We start from the raw sequence: 20,247 nt of genomic DNA, 5'->3' as shown, positions 1-20,247 counted from the left end.
CATCTGCATCATCAACACTTCCACGAGTCCCTTCCAGTAGGACCGCGTTTGTCTGACGTCTCATCCGCAGGACGGAGCACAAGGAGGTGAAGTGACTCGCTCAGACATGCAAGATGAAGGGATCAGCGTGGGACGTTTAGGAGAAGCGCAGGGGGCAAGCGCAGCAGCAGAAACAGTCCAGTGCAGGCTTGGCGCCCGCCGCGAAGTTGACAAGAGAGACGTCTGCCTAAAAAACAGTATTTAGACCAATCTGCTGGAAACCCATTAGACCAGTTCAAAACACACTCCAGTACCCCACCCCCCCTCAGTACACTATTCGAGAACTGCTGTTTCTCGCCAAGACTAGTAAATGACCATGGCCATCACAATGACATCACAAACAGGTCACTATAATATATATATATACATACATATATATATATATTATATATATATATATATATATATACACACATACATATATATATATACATACATATACACATACACACACACTCATACATGTATCTCTATATACACACACATACAGACACACACACTCATACACAATCATCGTGACCAGAAGAGTTTCAAACTATTTATTTTATTGTGAAAAAACGTAGCCACGGTATGCGTCCACGTGGGGAAGCGGTTTGTGTTTTTTTCGTAGTCCACAGGGTAAAAAGATTAGTTTTCCTCAGTTTAACAGTGGAAGAAAGAGCAGGTTGTTTGTTTTGTTTTGTTTCTTGGATTCTTGTATTTATTTTTTAAATGCCTGTTGTCTTAAGGGAAGAGTTTCGAGGAAATGGCACTTGTGCACCTTTAAACACAGCAGAGAGTCAACTGCCGTTTTCCCAGTATCAGGAAGGCTAGGATCCGGGTTCAAAAGAAATGACCTTTGTTTAAAACAGTCGATGCAGTCAACCCTTCTCGCTGCTTGAAGAGAAAAAAAATAATCTAAAAAAATCAAAATTATAAAAATAGGATAAAAAGATAGTAGGGTGCCCCTCCCCCCTGCCCCCTCCCAGGCAACACCTGCTATAAAGTGCTTATTATTTATTTCAATCAAAACTGGCCATGGTTGAAACATTCAGCAATTTCACAACGTTGAGTGCGTTACAGATTCCGCCTTTCACTTCAGCCGGGCCCCCCTGAAGTCTGGTCTCGAGAGACCCCCCCTGGCAGGAGTCCCAGTTTGGGGTTTGCTGTATCAAACCCTCCCAAGTCTCCCTGGCTGGCGTGAGGCGCAGCGTCCTGAAACGCAGTTCCAAGCCACACAAAGCAGCTCCGTTTTATCCTCGGCTTTACCTCTTGTGAATCGGACTTGCTTTACTGAAAGAGGTGCGCTGAAATAATGAAAAAAAAATCTGAGGGCAAAACACGGAGGGGCTGTGTTGTTCGCACAAGTGCGTGCTTCGGTTAAGACTTCCATCAAAGGCCACTTCTCTTTCCCAGCAGCAAAAGCATCCCCCCCCCCCCCCCTTCTTCAAGGCACTGTCCTTCTGGCACATGCAGACTGTGTCTCAAAGCTCTGGTTTGGATAAAAAAAAAAAGAAGTAGATTTAGTGCGTTTTTTTTCTCTCTCTCAGTACAGGGTGGTGGTCCCTAAGCGACAATGCCAGGAAGGTTTTGTGTTCTTTAAGATAAAGCTTTCACTTTCATTGACCCAGCCCAACAGACCTGGCTGCGCGAGCGTGATGGTGGTGGTGGTGATCTGGTGTGAGAACTTGAACTCGCATCCTTCCACAGCCCAGTCCTGCAACCACTGTGCCACTGGAATCGACCGCTGTTCCTCCAGGAGCTAAAAAAAAACATTCCAATTAAACTTTATTTTTTTATGGTTGGCCTAAAAACTAGATACTGTTTCATGTCCCACTTAGTGTTATATTTCTTCGTACAATCTGCTCAGAGCTTCTCGCAGTCCAGGCACGCAAGCAACGTGGAACACTGCTCTGTGGTTTATTAAAACGTGCCCGTGATAGCGCTGGGAGAAACATCCAGCGAGAGCAACGAACAAGATGCGACATGAAACTCGTTCCCAGGAAAAACGATTTCCGACAAGAAAATCCGGGGGATAAAACACAGGCCGCATGCAGGAGAGAATCGGTTTGCGTTTCGAACTTTTGACTAAACTCTGGCAGGCAGCTTCAGCGAGGTTAGCGTGACGACATTTCCTGTCCTCGCAGGCTCTTTATCTTTGACATCATCTTTTTGATTATTATTATTATTTTTTTTTTTAATATTCATTCTGGGTTTGAAGAGGCGACACAGCTGTTTTTGAGTACTGGTGCTCGTTTCCGCAGAGTCCCCGATCTCAACGCTCAAGGGGAAGGTGTACTTGGGTTTTTTCCTCCCATCCACAAGTCAGGCATGTTTTTTTTATGCCTCATCATCCCCCCCCCCCATCCCAACAACAGCAATCTCTCTCCTTCTCCACACCAACTGGGCTTCTGAAATAAGCGTGGTCTGGGTCCAGCGGTCAGTATTATTTTTTTTTTTGGGGGGGGGGTGAGGGGCTGGTTGTTTTAATGTTGTGGTTTTGGTTGATAAGACCTACCCCCACCCTCCTCCCAGAAGGAAAATTAGAATAAACCTTCCTGGCATTGGCTGAACACATTTATTATTATTATATTATTATTATTATTATTATTATTATTATATAATTATATAAATTATTATCATTATTATTTTGCGACACAATAAAAAAAAGAAGCCAAACCTATTCCACGAAACAGTGAACTTTTTAAATGTGTGTGTGTAATATATATATATATAAAGTATATAAAATAAAACACAATAAAAAAACAAAACGCTCCTCAAACCACAGCTGTAAGATCTCCCTGAGCAGCAACGGTGTCCATCTTTCTTGCTGCAGACATGTTGTACTTATCAATCTCAAAGAAGCAGGTGTAGGCATCACAACGTTGGAGGTATTATACAATCTCCTACCATCACTGTTGATCCTGTTTTATTCAGGATCTGAATCAGAAATAGAACAGTTGCCCTTAACTAGGGATCATCTTTAACTGCTCCACTCTGTGGTCCCAGCACACACACAGAATTAACTGTAACTAACTAATTAATGCTGTGCACTAATCAGGCCTCTGGTATCAGAGATTCAGCCTCCTCTCCTAGCCTGACCTTAACATCTTGAGAGCCTGGCCGGCCAGACAGACAGCAGTCACTTCTTACCACACTGCAGTTAAACCACGTCACTTTTCAAAGCTTCAAAAAAAAAAAAGCATGGAGATTCTCTAGCTTCAACATGTGTGTGTGTGTATCTAACCGCAAGGGTTTTACAAAATAGATGAGTTAAAAAATTAAATCTTATACCTATCACTACTTAAACAGCTGACCTCCTTGTTTCAGCTTTTCTTCTGGCTCTGTATTCTAGCGTTTGACTATTTCTTGTTCCCGCAGATCTGTTACATACAGACTGATGCTCGCTGGCCCTGCACACCCGTGCAATTTGTATTCCTTTGCCTCACTAAAGCCAACGAACCTGACAGGCAAGCAGGGAATGGCATGAGCTTGGTTTGTCTTCCGGATCCACACCAGCGAGGTGAGCGCTGTGTATTATATCTCTATAGTTCGCGTCTGCCTTATAGCCTTCCATCTCAGACTCCACCTTTAAGCTTTGAAACACGACAACTACCAGGAAACATCCACATGCACACGATAATAATAATAATAATAACAACAAATGCAAAAATGTGATTGTAGTTGTCAGGAAGCAATCTGTATTAGTTTTATAATTGTGTTTATTTGTTGTCTGTTTAGGAACCCTATCCACGGGGAGTGTGTGACCTTCAGCTGCCTTTTACGATTCAAAACATTCTTTTTTATAAAGTCATTGTCGTCAGTATTTTACTCCTTCCTCTTTTCGCACGTTTATACGTTTTTTTTAAATTATAATTATATTATTATTATTATTATTATTATTATGATGAGATTGTTTTGCAGTCAGCTCACTCGCTCGCTGACGGTGTTCCGGGACTCCACAGTCTCCTCCCGGCTGGGCCTCGGCACGACCGACGTGGGCACAATGTCCTTCACATCCCCTCCCTCCGCCCCCCCTCCCATGATCACCCCCGCCCGCTGCTGTTTGCCTTTGGCTTCTACAGCAGCGGCTGTTTGAGTCTTGCTGGGGCAGCTGTCCCCTAGACAGGCAGCCTCCTTTCTGGGCTGCTGCTCCTCCCGGCCCAGTTTGGGGGCGCTCAAGTCCTGCGGCTGCTCTGCGTGCGTGGAGACGGTTGGGGGGTGGTGATGATGGTGGTGGTGGTGGTGGTGGTGATGCCTGTGCTGGGGTTTCTTATTCTTGTGCCCCTTTGAGGGGCTTCCTCCTTCTCCACCACTGCTGCCCCCACCGCCCCCCCCTTCCTTGTGCTTCCTCCCTGGGCTCTTGGTCCTCTTCACTCCTTTCCCCGGAGAGGCTACCTTCTCCAGCGCCTCCACGGCGGCCGGGGGAGGAGGTGATGGCCCTGGCTCCTCCACGGTCTCCCTCGTCTTGCGCTTCTTGATGGGCAGCGCCGTGTCGTGCACCTTCCCCGCGAGCGGAGCCCTCTTCCTGGCTTCGACCGCCTGCACGGCGGCCAGGCTGGCGGCCGCGGATATCGTCCCCTGACTCCCCGAACCCCCAGCCGCCCCCCCTGCCGCCGCCGTCGTCACCTGCTTGCGCCCCCTCTTCTTCGGGGCGCCCCCCTGTGGCTCCTGCTCCGGCTTCCTGTTCCTGTTCCTGCCGGGCCTCTTTTTAACGGAAGCCGGGGAAACGAAAGGTATTCTGACCAGCAGCTTGCCAGGGCTCTTCTCCACCACACGCTGCACCGCCACCCCCTCGGAGGGCAGCCGCAGCTTCCCACTGCCCTTGGGACGCCCCCGGCCCCTCCCTGAGGCTTTGACCACCTTGGGTTTTTTGGAGGGCTTCTTGTCGCGTCGGGAGGGGCTGCCGCGCCCTGTGACAGTGAAGTCGAAGTCGTTGGGGTCCGTGGTGGTGTCCCCCACTTTCTGGAAGTACGCGATGAGCTCCACTTTGGAACGGAAGGCTTTCCCTTCCGGGCTGCAAAAAAAGAAAGAGAAAACGGTTAATTGTGAGCAAGTCAGGGTCCCCCACTCCCCCTGCAAGTTCAAATGCTGTATTTTCATTTTTCAAGTTTACAGATCCGTATCCTGTTACAAAAAACATTTTAAAAAAATTAAATTAAAATGAATTCCATTTACTAACAGATCATTAAAATAAAAAAAAACAATTCAGTGAGGAGATAGAGAGAGAGAAAGAGAGACAGACAGACACAGACCAAGACACACACATAGAGAGACAGAGCGAGCAAGAGAGAGAATGTGAGATACAGAGAGAGAGACACACACACACAGAGAGAGTGTGAGATACAGAGAGAAAGAGAGACACACAGAGAGAGAGAGTGTGAGATACAGAGAGAGACACACAGAGAGAGAGAGTGTGAGATACAGAGAGAAAGAGACAGAGAGACACACAGAAAGTGTGTGAGATACAGAGAGAAAGAGACAGAGACACACAGAGTGTGTGAGATACAGAGAAAGAGAGAGAGAGACACACAGAGAGAGAGTGTGAGATACAGAGAGAGAGACACACACAGAGAGTGTGAGATACAGAGAGAGAGAGACACACACACAGAGAGAGAGTGTGTGAGATACAGAGAAAGAGAGAGACACACACACAGAGAGAGTGTGTGAGATACAGAGAGAAAGAGACAGTCTCTTTCGTCTCTCTCTCTGTCTCTGTGTCTGCTCCTCTGTGTCTCTCACACACTCGATGTCTCTTTTCTAGAGAGTGTGTCTACTCACAGAGAAAGGAGAGAGACGCACTCACACAAGAGTGTGGTGGATCCTCTCGGTGTCTGTGAGAGAGTCTGCTCTCACACACTCTATGAGTGTGTGAGATACAGAGAGAAAGAGAGAGACACACACACACTCTAGTGTCTCTCTTACAGAGAGAGTGTGTGAGAGACACACTCTAAGTGTGTCTACTCAGAGAGAGACAGCCTCACCAGAGAGATGAAGTAGATACAGAGACCTCCCTTTCCCATAATGTCCTTAACCAAGTTAAGTAAATGGTTCTCACCAACTTTGTGTTCCGGTCCTCACTGTCCCGGTACTTTAACTGGACTCTATGAAGCTGAGGGAGATCATTTATATAGAGGGGGTGCAATTCAATATGTTAACAAGGGAACATTATTCAGCAGCTTTCACTGGACTCTATGAAGCTGAGGGAGTTCATTCTATATAGAGGGGGTGCAATTCAATATGTTAACAAGGGAACATTATTCAGCAGCTTTCACTGGACTCTATGAAGCTGAGTCAGTTCATTCTATATAGAGGGGGTGCAATTCAATATGTTAACAAGGGAACATTATTCAGCAGCTTTCACTGGACTCTATGAAGCTGAATCAGTTCATTCTATATAGAGGGGGTGCAATTCAATATGTTAACAAGGGAACATTATTCAGCAGCTTTCACTGGACTCTATGAAGCTGAGGGAGTTCATTCTATATAGAGGGGGTGCAATTCAATATGTTAACAAGGGAACATTATTCAGCAGCTTTCACTGGACTCTATGAAGCTGAATCAGTTCATTCTATATAGAAGGGGTGCAATTCAATATGTTAACAAGGGAACATTATTCAGCAGCTTTCACTGGACTCTATGAAGCAGAGGGAGTTCATTCTATATAGAGGGGGTGCAATTCAATATGTTAACAAGGGAGCATTATTCAGCAGCTCTCACTGGACTCTATGAAGCTGAATCAGTTCATTCTATACAGAAGGGGTGCAAGCCCCAGCGTGGTTCTCTCACACACCGCTCACCTGATCAGGTAAACGTCGTATTTCCCGGCTGATCTCCCAGACTTGCGCTGCTTCAGCTTTCGCGCCCAGCCCTGGGGCAGGGAGGGGTCATCGTACAGGGGCCCGCGGTCGCGGATAACGGAGCGTCTCCGTTTGGGGGAGATGGCAGGCTCTGGGGGGGCCGGGGCGGAGCTGGCAGCCCCCGCTGCAGACTCGCAGGGTTCGGCTCTCCCAGCTTCCGTGGAAGACAGCGGCTGCTGTGCAGGGGAGGAGGAGGGGGGAGGAGGAGGAGGGGAGAGGAGGGGCCAGGGCAGGCTCCACCCCTTCCTCATCCCGCCCGCCTTCCTTCTTCAACTTCTTCGGTTTTGGGGGTCTCTCCTTCTGTCCCTCCTGGTCTTCGCTTTCCTCCTCACTGAGGGGCACATAAATACATGCATTTAATAATGCCTTTAAATTCCTATGACAGATACTGTTGGCAAAAATCACGCTTCTGTTTTTGCTGTTTTCTGTGTTGATCCCCCCCCCCCCCCCCCCCCCCACCCGTTTGTTATTTTTTTTATCGCCTAAAATTTTAAAAATTGTGAGGAATCACTTCTATACAGCTATGTTTTGCAATCACCCTAAACATTTAAAAAAAAAACAAAAAAACACATGAACTGTAATTTCGATCTTTCGTTCGACATGGTGTAAATAAAAAAGAAAACTGCATAAACGATCCAAAAAAATAAAAGAAATTCTACCCGAAGGAAACCAAGACAGTAGCATAGATTTTGAAATGTCAGTTTTTCGTTAAAGCAGACCTGGAAAACCAGCAAGCAGAGGGGGGTGTAGTCGAAAACAGCGAGGTAACATTATTCAGCTGGTTTCGTTAGAATTTGTGAAGCAAAATGAGGATGGCTTACTACATGAAGGAATTCAATTTGAAACTAACCAATAAAACACAAAACACAACCACCAGTCCGCACACAATGTAGTCTTCTCAAAAAGCACCCTAAGAAAAAAAAAAAATCAATTCTCAGAATTTACTCTAAAAATCACTTGCAAAAACACTTTTCAAAGTTCACGCCGTCAGTCAGAAGTCATACAATCGCTTCTAGAAATCGACAAACGAAGACGTAATTATTATATATATATATATATATTATATATATATAATATCGAGTTGCTCAAGAGACGGGCTGCAAAACGTTTTTATGCTATATATATATCATATCTTTCTCAAGGGAGGCTGTGTTGGAGGTATTTATAGGTGTTTGACGTCATGACAACTACTAGTTATTGTTTATATTCAAATCCATGGTTTATTCTTGCATGATGTAACAGTGTTCTATATGTGACATCACTTTTACTTATATCTTTAAATCTATATTAATTTTAATTAACATTATTTTATATAAACCTATATTTCTATTCTCATGCAATGCTGGCTCTGAGGATCAGCCTTGATATGGTCTCCCCAGCGCATCAGCGTGCACAACTTTTTTATTTATATATATATATATATATATATATATATATATATATATATATATATATAGACACACACACACACAACACACACACGCACACACATCACAACACCGTCGTGTTTTGCACCACAAAACAAGCCCGTCTAAAACAGAGAGAATTGGTTCTCTAGTATTTTCAAAAAAAAAAAAAAAAAAAAAAAAAAAAAAAGGGGGTCTGGGTGGTAAAAATTTTGACATTTACGTTGCAAAATTTTTTAGTGCCAAAAACACACACACACACACACACACACACACACACACACACACACACAAAAGAAAAAGACACACAGGCTGACACACAAGTGTGTGGAGACAGACCCACCGGGCAGCGCTATCCATTTTACCAAGTGGCAGGTTACCTAAAAATAAGACAGCAAATGACACACACACATGGCACGCACGCACGCACGAACACACACAACCACAAATTAAATTAAAAGAGTATAAAGGATTAATCCCCCATTAATGGGGCATTACCACGTCCTCATGTGTAACTTATACGCCCGCGCTTCATGTTCACACTTTGTTTAAAAACAAAAGCTTCAAAAAGACAAAAAAAAAAAAAAAAAAAGACATTTTGTACATCCTTCAGCGCGTCAACACAAATAGATTGCATTTTCCGACATGACAAAAATAAATACAAAAAAAATCTATATACATATGTAAAAATATATCTATCCATCTATCTACCTGTCCATCTCTATCTACATCTATCTCTATCTACCTGTCTATCTCCATCTATCTCTATCTACCTGTCTATCTCTAGCTACCTGTCTATCTACATCTCTCTCTATCTACCTGTCTATCTCTATCTACCTGTCTATCTACATCGTTCTCTATCTATCTTCTCTATCTATCTGTCTATCTATCTATCTATACACACACACACACAAACACAGCATGGACAGATAACCGGCCTTGTGACTAGACAGTATATAGAGACTATTAAAAAATACAACCTATACTCTGTAATCTATATCTATCTATATATAGATCTATATATCTAATCGATAGATAGATCTCTAGATATATTAGATATAGATCATAGATAAGATCTATATAGCTAGCTAGCAATAGATATAATATATAGACAGACAGATATAGATAGATCTATATAGATATATCTAGACAGATATGTCTATCTATATATATATATATACACACACACACACACACACACACACACACCGGCTCTTGTGTACAGTCCCTATATCGTCTCTCGTTTAAAGAAAGAAGATATCACACAGTTTTTGGGTAAAATACACTTTCTCGTTCCTCGCCGGCCACAACATCTACAGACATATTAAAAAATACCAACCTAGACTCTTACTGCATTTCACGTTATTATTAAAATAAAAAAGTTAGACATTATAATAAAGTACAACGCAGAGGGTGGCAGCAACACAGACACACCGCCGAGCATATGCTTCACATTAATTCAGATATAGGAGATATAGATATATTATTTATTATATATATAGCAAATGTCCCAAGCAATAATAATAATAATAATAATAATAATAACAATAATAATAATAATATTATTTTTATTATTATTATTATTATCATCATTACTATTATTATTATGAAGAAGAAGAAGTATGATAATAATAATAAGAAAGATAAGAAGAAGAAGAAGGATAAGATGAAGAAGAATTTAAAGTAAGGCTTTTATGTTATAGTTACAACATTAAAAAAACAGGATGAGGTACATTATACTAATTAAAATAAATTAAACACAAACACACAGACACACTGACACAAACACAAACACACTGACACACACACACACACAGACACAAACACACAAACACACACACAAACACAAACACACAGACACACAAACACACAGACACAAACACACAAACACACAAACACACAAACAACACAACAACTGGGCGCGAAGCAATTCCCTGACAGTAATCATTAAAGCGCACACCTCCCTTCCTTTTTGCAGGACAGAAGGGGCGCAGAAAAAAACATGATGATGATTATCAGATTATTATTTTTTATTTTATTTTTTATTATTATTATGATTATTATTATTTCCTCGCAGCAGAAAGCTCAATTATTATACTCGGGTATTTACTTTCCCTCCATCCCGTTAGCAAACATTAAAACAGACACACAAAACAAAACAAACAGCCTTCATTTCTATAAACACAAGCTTGCTAAAACTGCTGAGGATTTACAAGAAGAGAAAAACAATACAGCGGGGCGCGCATGCATATATATATTATATTATACTATTATTATATATTATTATATATACAGCCTTCATTTCTATAAACACAAGCTTGCTAAAACTGCTGAGGATTTACAAGAAGAGAAAAACAATACAGCGGGGCGCGCATGCATATTATATATTATATTATTATTATTATATATTATTATATATACAGCCTTCATTTCTATAAACACAAGCTTGCTAAAACTGCTGAGGATTTACAAGAAGAGAAAAACAATACAGCGGGGCGCGCATGCATATATATATATTATATTATACTATTATTATATATTATTATATATACAGCCTTCATTTCTATAAACACAAGCTTGCTAAAACTGCTGAGGATTTACAAGAAGAGAAAAACAATACAGCGGGGCGCGCATGCATATATATATTATATTATACTATTATTATATATTATTATATATACAGCCTTCATTTCTATAAACACAAGCTTGCTAAAACTGCTGAGGATTTACAAGAAGAGAAAAACAACACAGCGGGGCGCGCATGCATATATATATATTATATTATACTATTATTATATATTATTATATATACAGCCTTCATTTCTATAAACACAAGCTTGCTAAAACTGCTGAGGATTTACAAGAAGAGAAAAACAATACAGCGGGGCGCGCATGCATATATATATTATATTATACTATTATTATATATTATTATATATACAGCCTTCATTTCTATAAACACAAGCTTGCTAAAACTGCTGAGGATTTACAAGAAGAGAAAAACAACACAGCGGGGCGCGCATGCATATATATTATTATTATATTATTATTATTATATATTATTATATATACAGCCTTCATTTCTATAAACACAAGCTTGCTAAAACTGCTGAGGATTTACAAGAAGAGAAAAACAACACAGCGGGGCGCGCATGCATATATATATTATATTATACTATTATTATATATTATTATATATACAGCCTTCATTTCTATAAACACAAGCTTGCTAAAACTGCTGAGGATTTACAAGAAGAGAAAAACAACACAGCGGGGCGCGCATGCATATATATATTATATTATACTATTATTATATATTATTATATATACAGCCTTCATTTCTATAAACACAAGCTTGCTAAAACTGCTGAGGATTTACAAGAAGAGAAAAACAATACAGCGGGGCGCGCATGCATATATATATTATATTATACTATTATTATATATTATTATATATACAGCCTTCATTTCTATAAACACAAGCTTGCTAAAACTGCTGAGGATTTACAAGAAGAGAAAAACAACACAGCGGGGCGCGCATGCATATATATATTATATTATACTATTATTATATATTATTATATATACAGCCTTCATTTCTATAAACACAAGCTTGCTAAAACTGCTGAGGATTTACAAGAAGAGAAAAACAACACAGCGGGGCGCGCATGCATATATATATATTATATTATACTATTATTATATATTATTATATATACAGCCTTCATTTCTATAAACACAAGCTTGCTAAAACTGCTGAGGATTTACAAGAAGAGAAAAACAATACAGCGGGGCGCGCATGCATATATATATTATATTATACTATTATTATATATTATTATATATACAGCCTTCATTTCTATAAACACAAGCTTGCTAAAACTGCTGAGGATTTACAAGAAGAGAAAAACAATACAGCGGGGCGCGCATGCATATATATATATTATATTATACTATTATTATATATTATTATATATACAGCCTTCATTTCTATAAACACAAGCTTGCTAAAACTGCTGAGGATTTACAAGAAGAGAAAAACAATACAGCGGGGCGCGCATGCATATATATATTATATTATACTATTATTATATATTATTATATATACAGCCTTCATTTCTATAAACACAAGCTTGCTAAAACTGCTGAGGATTTACAAGAAGAGAAAAACAACACAGCGGGGCGCGCATGCATATATATATATTATATTATACTATTATTATATATTATTATATATACAGCCTTCATTTCTATAAACACAAGCTTGCTAAAACTGCTGAGGATTTACAAGAAGAGAAAAACAACACAGCGGGGCGCGCATGCATATATATATTATATTATACTATTATTATATATTATTATATATACAGCCTTCATTTCTATAAACACAAGCTTGCTAAAACTGCTGAGGATTTACAAGAAGAGAAAAACAATACAGCGGGGCGCGCATGCATATATATATTATATTATACTATTATTATATATTATTATATATACAGCCTTCATTTCTATAAACACAAGCTTGCTAAAACTGCTGAGGATTTACAAGAAGAGAAAAACAACACAGCGGGGCGCGCATGCATATATATATATTATATTATACTATTATTATATATTATTATATATACAGCCTTCATTTCTATAAACACAAGCTTGCTAAAACTGCTGAGGATTTACAAGAAGAGAAAAACAACACAGCGGGGCGCGCATGCATATATATATATTATATTATACTATTATTATATATTATTATATATACAGCCTTCATTTCTATAAACACAAGCTTGCTAAAACTGCTGAGGATTTACAAGAAGAGAAAAACAATACAGCGGGGCGCGCATGCATATATATATTATATTATACTATTATTATATATTATTATATATACAGCCTTCATTTCTATAAACACAAGCTTGCTAAAACTGCTGAGGATTTACAAGAAGAGAAAAACAACACAGCGGGGCGCGCATGCATATATATATTATATTATACTATTATTATATATTATTATATATACAGCCTTCATTTCTATAAACACAAGCTTGCTAAAACTGCTGAGGATTTACAAGAAGAGAAAAACAACACAGCGGGGCGCGCATGCATATATATATATTATATTATACTATTATTATATATTATTATATATACAGCCTTCATTTCTATAAACACAAGCTTGCTAAAACTGCTGAGGATTTACAAGAAGAGAAAAACAACACAGCGGGGCGCGCATGCATATATATATTATATTATACTATTATTATATATTATTATATATACAGCCTTCATTTCTATAAACACAAGCTTGCTAAAACTGCTGAGGATTTACAAGAAGAGAAAAACAACACAGCGGGGCGCGCATGCATATATATATTATATTATACTATTATTATATATTATTATATATACAGCCTTCATTTCTATAAACACAAGCTTGCTAAAACTGCTGAGGATTTACAAGAAGAGAAAAACAACACAGCGGGGCGCGCATGCATATATATATTATATTATACTATTATTATATATTATTATATATACAGCCTTCATTTCTATAAACACAAGCTTGCTAAAACTGCTGAGGATTTACAAGAAGAGAAAAACAACACAGCGGGGCGCGCATGCATATATATATATTATATTATACTATTATTATATATTATTATATATACAGCCTTCATTTCTATAAACACAAGCTTGCTAAAACTGCTGAGGATTTACAAGAAGAGAAAAACAACACAGCGGGGCGCGCATGCATATATATATTATATTATACTATTATTATATATTATTATATATACAGCCTTCATTTCTATAAACACAAGCTTGCTAAAACTGCTGAGGATTTACAAGAAGAGAAAAACAACACAGCGGGGCGCGCATGCATATATATATTATATTATACTATTATTATATATTATTATATATACAGCCTTCATTTCTATAAACACAAGCTTGCTAAAACTGCTGAGGATTTACAAGAAGAGAAAAACAACACAGCGGGGCGCGCATGCATATATATATTATATTATACTATTATTATATATTATTATATATACAGCCTTCATTTCTATAAACACAAGCTTGCTAAAACTGCTGAGGATTTACAAGAAGAGAAAAACAACACAGCGGGGCGCGCATGCATATATATATTATATTATACTATTATTATATATTATTATATATACAGCCTTCATTTCTATAAACACAAGCTTGCTAAAACTGCTGAGGATTTACAAGAAGAGAAAAACAACACAGCGGGGCGCGCATGCATATATATATTATATTATACTATTATTATATATTATTATATATACAGCCTTCATTTCTATAAACACAAGCTTGCTAAAACTGCTGAGGATTTACAAGAAGAGAAAAACAACACAGCGGGGCGCGCATGCATATATATATTATATTATACTATTATTATATATTATTATATATACAGCCTTCATTTCTATAAACACAAGCTTGCTAAAACTGCTGAGGATTTACAAGAAGAGAAAAACAACACAGCGGGGCGCGCATGCATATATATATTATATTATACTATTATTATATATTATTATATATACAGCCTTCATTTCTATAAACACAAGCTTGCTAAAACTGCTGAGGATTTACAAGAAGAGAAAAACAACACAGCGGGGCGCGCATGCATATATATATATTATATTATACTATTATTATATATTATTATATATACAGCCTTCATTTCTATAAACACAAGCTTGCTAAAACTGCTGAGGATTTACAAGAAGAGAAAAACAACACAGCGGGGCGCGCATGCATATATATATTATATTATACTATTATTATATATTATTATATATACAGCCTTCATTTCTATAAACACAAGCTTGCTAAAACTGCTGAGGATTTACAAGAAGAGAAAAACAATACAGCGGGGCGCGCATGCATATATATATTATATTATACTATTATTATATATTATTATATATACAGCCTTCATTTCTATAAACACAAGCTTGCTAAAACTGCTGAGGATTTACAAGAAGAGAAAAACAACACAGCGGGGCGCGCATGCATATATATATTATATTATACTATTATTATATATTATTATATATACAGCCTTCATTTCTATAAACACAAGCTTGCTAAAACTGCTGAGGATTTACAAGAAGAGAAAAACAACACAGCGGGGCGCGCATGCATATATATATTATATTATACTATTATTATATATTATTATATATACAGCCTTCATTTCTATAAACACAAGCTTGCTAAAACTGCTGAGGATTTACAAGAAGAGAAAAACAATACAGCGGGGCGCGCATGCATATATATATTATATTATACTATTATTATATATTATTATATATACAGCCTTCATTTCTATAAACACAAGCTTGCTAAAACTGCTGAGGATTTACAAGAAGAGAAAAACAACACAGCGGGGCGCGCATGCATATATATATTATATTATACTATTATTATATATTATTATATATACAGCCTTCATTTCTATAAACACAAGCTTGCTAAAACTGCTGAGGATTTACAAGAAAACTGCTGAGGATTTACAAGAAGAGAAAAACAACACAGCGGGGCGCGCATGCATATATATATTATATTATACTATTATTATATATTATTATATATACAGCCTTCATTTCTATAAACACAAGCTTGCTAAAACTGCTGAGGATTTACAAGAAGAGAAAAACAATACAGCGGGGCGCGCATGCATATATATATTATATTATTATTATTATATATTATTATATATACAGCCTTCATTTCTATAAACACAAGCTTGCTAAAACTGCTGAGGATTTACAAGAAGAGAAAAACAACACAGCGGGGCGCGCATGCATATATATATTATATTATACTATTATTATATATTATTATATATACAGCCTTCATTTCTATAAACACAAGCTTGCTAAAACTGCTGAGGATTTACAAGAAGAGAAAAACAACACAGCGGGGCGCGCATGCATATATATATTATATTATACTATTATTATATATTATTATATATACAGCCTTCATTTCTATAAACACAAGCTTGCTAAAACTGCTGAGGATTTACAAGAAGAGAAAAACAACACAGCGGGGCGCGCATGCATATATATATTATATTATACTATTATTATATATTATTATATATACAGCCTTCATTTCTATAAACACAAGCTTGCTAAAACTGCTGATCATATACTATATTATATTAGATACTATTATTATACTTACAGTCTGCCCTCTCCGCTCCCCTCCCCGCAGAGTCCATGGCTTGTGTTGGGTTATTTAATAATAATAATAATAATAATAATAATAATAATATAATTGTTGCTGCTGTTGACGCCACATCTCGCAAAACAACAACAGCCAGCGCCAGATCTCGCGATACCACCCCGCCGCACCGACACATAGAGCGCCACGTCTCGCGAGACTCGCCCCCTCCCTCCCTCCCGGCTCCAAAGGGAAGCGGCGATTGGCTGGGAAAAGCCAACGACGGTCGGCTCGCCCGCCTCCTGGCAACGCGGACTGGCTGAGAGTGAAGCCAGTCCAGTTTGGTTCAAGATGATTGGGTGAAAGGGACATCACTCATCGACTGGTAGGGTTTTTTTTTTTTTTTTTCCTCTCTCTCTCTCTCTCTCCCCGCCCACCCGTTCTTCCCCTGAACTGCGATTGGTTAGAAGACGCGCCAGTTTATTATTTTTTTGGTTCAAGCCCGACCTGATTGGATAATATTGCTGGGATATTTAAAATGATGTTTGGTATACTTTCCATCTAATTTAACAATGCCATTAACACAATATTAACACAATATTAACACAATATTAACACAATTAATTAGAAGCTTTTTTTTTTTTTTTTTTCAATATTTAAAATTATGTGATCTGGCTACTGTTTCCCGTCCCACTGCATACGTACTAAACCACCAGTCCAATAAATAATAAATAATAATACTATAATAATAATAATCATATATTAGTAATCTTTTATATATGTAGCATCGCATCGTACGTATCTGCAAAAACTTTTTGAGTACCATCAAAAAAATTACGACATAATTCAGCATAAAATCTCACATATATATATATATATATTTTTGTATTTATTTATTTATCTTAATTGTATGTATTCGATTTGTCATTTACGAAAACGAAGTTTTATGTGTAAATTAAATCGATTAATTTAACAGGCTTATCAAAACGGTACATGTTGAAAAAAACCAAGAGTGAAAAGCAACAGCCGAGGGCTGAGAAACCGTTAACGGTCTGCAGTTTCAAAATTCAAATTCACTCCGCGAGGCTCAACCGCCGTCGCCAGTTCCAATTCCGAACCCCCGTCACGGAATCCTTGCAGCGATCTTTCCTTCCACCAGAGGGCGGCAAAATCCACTCTAGAAAATAAAAATAAAAATAAAACTCAGTCTCCACACCGCGGGCAGGGAAGGAGATGCCAGCCTTTCTCGTTTTGTAATCGTCCCGCTAACGAATGGCTTTGTTTAATGCCTGCCGATGAATCAATAATCTTTAAAGATAATTCCTCCTTTTTTTTTTTTTTTTTTTTCTCCCTCAGAAAGCGCTACAGTTGTGCCCCGGCTGCGTTTAATTAATAGCCCGCAGATTCATGGGGCAGAACAGATTGAAACTGATTAACAGCACTGGGTGGTAAAGCAGAGGAAATCATTGCACTGTGCTTTACAATGCTTCCCTGTGCTTTACCAGACCTCTCTGTGCTTTACAATGCTTCCCTATGCTTTACCACACCTCTCTGTGCTTTACAATGCTTCCCTATGCTTTACCAGACCTCTCTGTGCTTTACAATGCTTCCCTATGCTTTACCAGACCTCTCTGTGCTTTACAATGCTTCCCTATGCTTTACCAGACCTCTCTGTGCTTTACAATGCTTCCCTATGCTTTACCAGACCTCTCTGTGCTTTACAATGCTTCCCTGTGCTTTACCAGACCTCTCTGTGCTTTACAATGCTTCCCTATGCTTTACCAGACCTCTCTGTGCTTTACAATGCTTCCCTATGCTTTACCAGACCTCTCTGTGCTTTACAATGCTTCCCTATGCTTTACCAGACCTCTCTGTGCTTTACAATGCTTCCCTATGCTTTACCAGACCTCTCTGTGCTTTACAATGCTTCCCTGTGCTTTACCAGACCTCTCTGTGCTTTACAATGCTTCCCTATGCTTTACCAGACCTCTCTGTGCTTTACAATGCTTCCCTATGCTTTACCAGACCTCTCTGTGCTTTACAATGCTTCCCTATGCTTTACCAGACCTCTCTGTGCTTTACAATGCTTCCCTATGCTTTACCAGACCTCTCTGTGCTTTACAATGCTTCCCTATGCTTTACCAGACCTCTCTGTGCTTTACAATGCTTCCCTATGCTTTACCAGACCTCTCTGTGCTTTACAATGCTTCCCTATGCTTTACCAGACCTCTCTGTGCTTTACAATGCTTTCCTATGCTTTACCAGCTGTGCTTTACAATGCTTCCCTATGCTTTACCAGACCTCTCTGTGCTTTACAATGCTTCCCTATGCTTTACCAGACCTCTCTGTGCTTTACAATGCTTCCCTATGCTTTACCATACCTCTGTGCTTTACAATGCTTCCCTATGCTTTACCAGACCTCTCTGTGCTTTACAATGCTTCCCTATGCTTTACCACCTCTCTGTGCTTTACTCTGTGCTTTACATGCTTCCCTATGCTTTCCCTATGCTTTACCAGACCTCTCTGTGCTTTGCAATGCTTCCCTATGCTTTACCAGACCTCTCTGTGCTTTACAATGCTTCCCTATGCTTTACCAGACCTCTCTGTGCTTTACAATGCTTCCCTATGCTTTACCTACCTCTCTGTGCTTTTCAATGCTTCCCTATGCTTTACCAGACCTCTCTGTGCTTTACAATGCTTCCCTATGCTTTACCAGACCTCTCTGTGCTTTACAATGCTTCCCTATGCTTTACCAGACCTCTCTGCGCTTTGCAATGCTCCCCTACAATGCTTACACTGGGAAGGATCGCGGTTTGCATCCCAAACTGTCACATTTCATTAGCGCTGTCAGGTGTCGTCGCCCCAATTGACAGCCTCTGGGACACCCCTGTCCTGTCCGTTTCGTTTAGGGATCTGTGCTCAGTGTTTTGTGGCATGAGCGCTAAGCTAAGCACAGGAGCGCTAAGCGGATAACGAGATCAATTTCAGAGATGAGGTCACATTAATGTCAAGGATGGGGGGGGGGGGGGGGCAGTGGGGGGTCAGCGTTTTGATTAATTAAGAGTGAAAGAAAGAAGGAGGGGAGTGGGAGCGTGGAAAATAAAGTCGTATAGCAGCGACACACGTGGAGCTGACTGGTTATGGCACAGCGCTGTCCCTGTTTGTATCGCGCCGTGCAGACGAGCGCTGAGCTGCGCGCCGCGTTACTGCGCTGGCCACAGAGCTGCCGCAGGGTCGTGCTGAATCGCGGGGTGTCCTCGTTCCGAGCCCTGTCCCTCACTCCAACCCGAACCCCCTTTTTCTTCTGTCTGAGGGCAGTGACTCGCACCCTGGGCGCAGAGGGAAGATATTCCGTGAATGGCGTGTGCAGCCTCTGTTCTGCCATTAGGAGCTTAGAGAAAACGAGGCTGAGTTTCAGTCGCCGCGACAGGAAAATAAATAAAGCCGATCTTTCCCTCGTGTCCCGTCCGCTTTTCAGCTTCTGAGCCCTGGGAGCAAATCCCCAGAGATCGTCAGGATAAGCCAAACACACAGACACTGAGACACACAGACACTGAAACACACGCACACTGAGACACACACTGAAACACACACACACAGACACACACACTGAAACACACTGACACTGACACACACACTGACACACACAACCTGAGACACTGTGTGACACACACACTGACCTGAACACACACTGACACACAGACACACTGAAACACACACTGAAACACACTGACACTGACACACATACACACTGACACACAGAC

General features: G+C 39.5%; 1 pseudogene; it reads right to left on the bottom strand.

Annotated features, from left to right (window-relative positions):
* Nucleotides 1-2,729: 2,729 nt before the first annotated feature.
* On the bottom strand, nucleotides 2,730-19,868 carry LOC121305495 (annotated as a pseudogene).
* Between the last annotated feature and the right edge of the window lie 379 nt (nucleotides 19,869-20,247).

This window comes from Polyodon spathula, chromosome 43 (assembly GCF_017654505.1).
Source record: "Polyodon spathula isolate WHYD16114869_AA chromosome 43, ASM1765450v1, whole genome shotgun sequence".
Classification (NCBI taxonomy): Eukaryota; Metazoa; Chordata; class Actinopteri; order Acipenseriformes; family Polyodontidae; genus Polyodon; species Polyodon spathula.
The sequence above is the reverse complement of the archived record's forward strand: the minus strand, read 5'-3'. Positions and strand labels throughout refer to the sequence as shown.